The sequence below is a fragment of the Sebastes umbrosus genome, chromosome 3 (genome assembly GCF_015220745.1).
Source record: "Sebastes umbrosus isolate fSebUmb1 chromosome 3, fSebUmb1.pri, whole genome shotgun sequence".
NCBI lineage: Eukaryota > Metazoa > Chordata > Actinopteri > Perciformes > Sebastidae > Sebastes > Sebastes umbrosus.
The window spans coordinates 19,639,719-19,644,840 of record NC_051271.1 but is presented as its reverse complement, the minus strand read 5'-3'; positions in this window follow the sequence as shown (position 1 = coordinate 19,644,840).

Sequence of the window (5,122 nt, the reverse complement as noted above, 5' to 3'; positions counted from 1 at the left end):
TTTTCTTGTGTTTGGCCTGAAGGTGGAGCCAGATGAAAACACCATGTGATGATAATGTCACATGTATAATCCCCTTTATTACACTCTTAAAAGACACTTTATATAACATATTGTACTTCATTTAATTTATTTATTATGTATAGCCTTCAAATGTAATTATCTCTAAGTTTTAATGTTATAATTTGTATGTGTTTCCTTGCTAGGATTGGCTCTTAATGTATATATCCTTTATTTAACCAGGTAAAAAACTTATTGAGATTAAAATCTCTTTTCCAACAGTGACCTGGCCAAGAGAGCAGCACAGACATTGTTACAACAATAAAACAAACAATACAAGCAGACAAATACAACAGTCACACACCACGAGTGAACGAGCATGACATCCAGTTTGTATGCAACACAAAAAAATGTGCTATAACACACAAACAGGTCAATTTCAAAACAATTCAGTGAGAAAATCAAGAGCAATCACATCGACCTATAGTGCCACTTTATCGATCCTTTAAAATGGACTTAAATTCCCTCGTACAGTAGTAATCAGCTCGGACATTTTCAGGTCCTTATGTACATTATTCTAGGAAGAAGGAGCAGCGTATTTAAACGTTTTTTTGCCTATCTCTGCTCTAACCTTTGGGACCAACATCTGTAGAACATTGTGAGAGCGCAGGCCATATTAAATGTGCATACTTATACACTGCATTTGAATAAATATTTTCCAATTTCACTTTAAAATTGCCTAAAACTAATTATCTTGACCACTGGCACTTAATTAGATTAGATAAAATGAGATTAAATTCGGTAGTGAGACAAGAAAATGCAGTTTAGCGTCAAATGCAGAGTAATGTAGCCTATGTATATACAGAATAAAATATAGAATAAATAGAATGTAGGATAAACAGTAACGGGGGAATACACTAGATATATGACAAACTCCTTAGACTTTAGTGTTTACTAACCAACAAGTGTTTAAATAAGGCAGATGAAGATAACTTCATACAGAGACACAAGGTAAAGTTCACAATTCAAATTCAGTGATTACTGCACAGCATGGAATTAAATAGGCTGACTTTATTTGGGGTGAAATTTACCTTCAAATTCTAACATAATCATGTTATACTATATTCTTCTTGCACCAGGGAACACTTGCAATAACCGTTGTGTATAGAGGAGGCTTGATATAGGCCCTTTTCACAGCAGCCATGTTGACACGTCATTGCAGGATAAACACAGGTGTAATTAATGACATTAATTATGGCCCTGTTCCATTTAGGTGGCTCAGTGCTCTGGTATTGTGCATGCTGGCTCACTGGATTGGTTGTGACACACATGGGACCATAATTAATTTGATCAAATACACCTGTGTTCACCCTGCTAATATGACATGTCAAAATGACTGCTGTGAAAAGAGCCTCTTCCTCTCCATCTTCAGAGATTTCCCCAATCTGTGTGTGAAAAGGTTCAATAGGCCCTACTAAATAAACAGTGCTATATTAATGTCAGTCCAATGTTTCAGTTCATTTGAAGCATAATCAATTAAGATGTATAAATGGCACAGGCTTGTTTAGTTTGTTTGTTTTATGGGCTCATAGGATTTGTGTTGTTCTGCCTGGAATGTTGGTGCAAATCAGCTGCTCAACAGGTTTGCCTCATTATATCCTCCTATAGGGAGGGGCTGGGCTCTGCTTAGATGTAAGAAGATTGGTAAGATAGTTCTGCAGTAAATGGCATGGTATAACATTTGGTGTGGTATGGACGGATGTTCATAGATAGACTGAGATGTCATCAGTAACTTATGTCGGCATTCTTCTGTGTGCATTTGGACGCTTGCTCAGTTTAGCTCACCCTATACTTACCTGGGCAGGTGCTAGGTTCCAGTTAGGTGAGGCTAAGAAGATAAAACCCCATTCAATTCAATTCAATTCAATTTGCTTTATTGGCATGAATGTCAGGTGAAAAATATTGCCAGAGCGTCAATTCAATAATAAATAAAAATTAAAAAAAAGAACAAAATAAAGACAAAAACATTCACTGGAGTAAGGGAGAGGAGTTGGCAGCCAGCTGAGAGGCAGCAGCTCTCTATACTGTAGTGTGGTGTTCTTTTTCCTCAGTTAAATTTCGTTTTATTGAAATTCCCAGGATTCATTTTTTGCCCTTTGTTTCAGTAAACGTTTTGTTAATAAACACACTTTTTGTTGACCTGATTCTTCAACATCCCTCTTTAAAGTTTTCCATATTTGTCTTTGTCCCACTATTCTGATAACGCTATTGACATAATGACATAATGATATGTATATAATTGCCATGTACCAGAATCAGTAATGTTAAAAAATTTGGGATTGCAAATTAAATACGTGTAACATAAGATGTTGGAAAGCACTTCCCTATTTAAATTCTTCTAAAATACTTACTATTGCCACATTACCGTACATACACTTACCTGTAGTATATTTGCTCTTCCCATACATATTTATACTACTGTTCATAGTGTATTTTTTGATTTCACCAGGAGTAAAAAGTCATTGAAATTAAAAATCTCTGGTCCTGAGAGTGTCTTGGCCAAGATAGGCAGCAGCACGGCTTCACGGTTGCAGACATAAAACAAACATTACAATTGAAAACGAAGACAAAGAGCAAATTACAGAATCACAAGGTATCTAAAAACATTCATCAACATTCAAAACATCTACAGCCAGATGTGCTTGTTACGAAATATATAATATGTATATATCTCACCTTTAGAGTGTTCATATTTATACTACTGTCTATACTTGTACTTATACCTGCAGTGCAGCAGTTACCGAAGTATAAGCTGCATATGTTCACACTGTATACAGTATATCTTAGTGCATTCATATCCACCCCTCACTGTTTATTCTATTATACATTACCTCTATACATATGTACATTATTCTGCACTTAACTGCATTTTGCACCTCTGGTTGGATGCATTTTGTTGTCTCAGCACTAATTCTTATTAAAACTCTTGATGTTTTTGCTATACAAGTTTTTGTTGCACACAAAACCTTCGTTCATCTTAAGCCTTTACATTTTGTTCTATGTGTGTGTGTGTGTGTGCGTGTGTGTGTGTGTGTGTGTGTGTGTGTGTGTGTGTGTGTGTGTGAGATTAATGATGATGAGTGTGACGTCAGCAGGGTGTCTCCATCGCCACCATCTGCTGCTCACAGCAGACAAACACTGGCCAGCAGTTTGTGTGTGACTCTGAGTTAATTTCACATCAGGGAGCACGAAAGCAAAGTCAACTCAGCCGTCTCTGTCTCTTCCTCTCGGACTTCTCGTCCTCTCATGTTGTCGCTCAGTGAAAAATGTCCAGATGTTTTGAGAGTTAAAAAAAAGAAGCAATTTTCAATTTTGAGAAAGCGCACACAGCCCGGTGCAGACCAGTGTGTGTATGTTTGAACACAAGTTCATTCAAATTAAAGAAGTCACACTTCTCTAATGTACCATGCTGTATTCTCAGCCTCCATCGGGGTCAGTGTGCTATCTGAGGATTTATCCAGTTAATGAAATATGGAGATTTAACCTTTTTACCACAATTAAATATATTGTTAAACATTTTTTTGGAAAAGTTATTTGTGATTTTATATCTGTAGTCTTGAATGGTCATACATGTCTTGCTTGTAAACATTTTTAATCAATCAACAGTAAATGTGGTTTAAAATAAAACAGTGCTATATTATGTAATATGCTATATAATAAAACTAATTATTAAACCTGCATATACTATACCTTGCTGACTTTACTGCTATTAATTACATCACTTTCACCTTATAATGTTGTCCTTAATTGCTCTTGTATAGTTTCTATTTCTACTTCTATTCTTATTTAAATTTTGTATACCTCTTATTATTGATTTTTTTAACTTAGTTTCGTCTTTGTGCTGCTGCAGCGGCAACTGAATTCCCCCTCTTGGATCAATAAAGGCTTATCTTATCTTATCTTATCTTATCTTATCTTATCTTATCTTATCTTATTTTGAAAATATGATAGTAATGTTGTCATGTGTACCTCATCACTTCTATGTATGGTGATTTATAAGGGACATAAAATTCACCTGACTATTAGGAAGGATCTATTTTAGAGGGAAATTTCCCTTAAATCTTTAATACAACCCCCTCCATCTAAAGAGATTTCCCCAACCTGGTGCTTACTAATATTTCCAAGTGTTTCTCAAGAAGTGTTTCTGAAGGTTAAATTTCACACAAAAGTAAAGAATGTAAAGAAGCCAGAGTAGTTGCAGTCAAATAGAGCGGATCAGACTCAATTTCTTTTCTTTTTTTTCAATTCTTTATTTCATCAACAGAAAATCAGTTACAAAGAGCACCAGTCTGCAACAAATAAGCATCATACTGTATCTCCCTCTACAGGGAAATATCAGACCTCTAAATAAATATTCGTCGAAGTGCCCTGCGAGTGAAAGTCAACTTTCCCTAAAATAAAAGTGCAGAACTTGAACGGTATTTTTGTATTACTGGAAATATGCCTTCCAATGTTTTATGCATCTCTGACCAAAAATGTCTCATTACTGAACATTCACAAAATATACGCCAGTGATTATCTTCCTGGCTCACACACATCAGGCTCAATTTCTAAATGATAAATTGTAACACGTAAATAAATAATATGTACATCTAGGATTATATTGTAGGATTGTATTCAATTACATTATTTGTGTCCTTCCCCAGTCAATAATGCAAACGCCCAAATGGATCTATCCTCAAACATTTAATCATTTGAAGAATTGTCTTTAAAAGACTCTAAATTAAATAACAACTTGTGTCCATACTCATTTTTGTAAGGTTTGGTGTCATTTCAAATGTCTTATTGGAGTGAAAACTTTTATTTAGACTGAATGGTTCCTTCCTAAAAGTCACTGTATTAAACTATGAACAGTTACATAAGAAACTGTTAAACTGCTTCTCTCACACACACTTTCACTACTTAGCACTCACCAGCAGATGTTTGTGTGTTTAGACGCTAATGATTATAAACTTGTCATCTCCAATGATTTACCATCTGTGTGTGCGTGCGTGTGTGTGTGTGTGTGTGTGTGTGCGTGTAGGTGCATCAGCGTGGACTCTGGTCCACAGGAGCATCTGCTGTA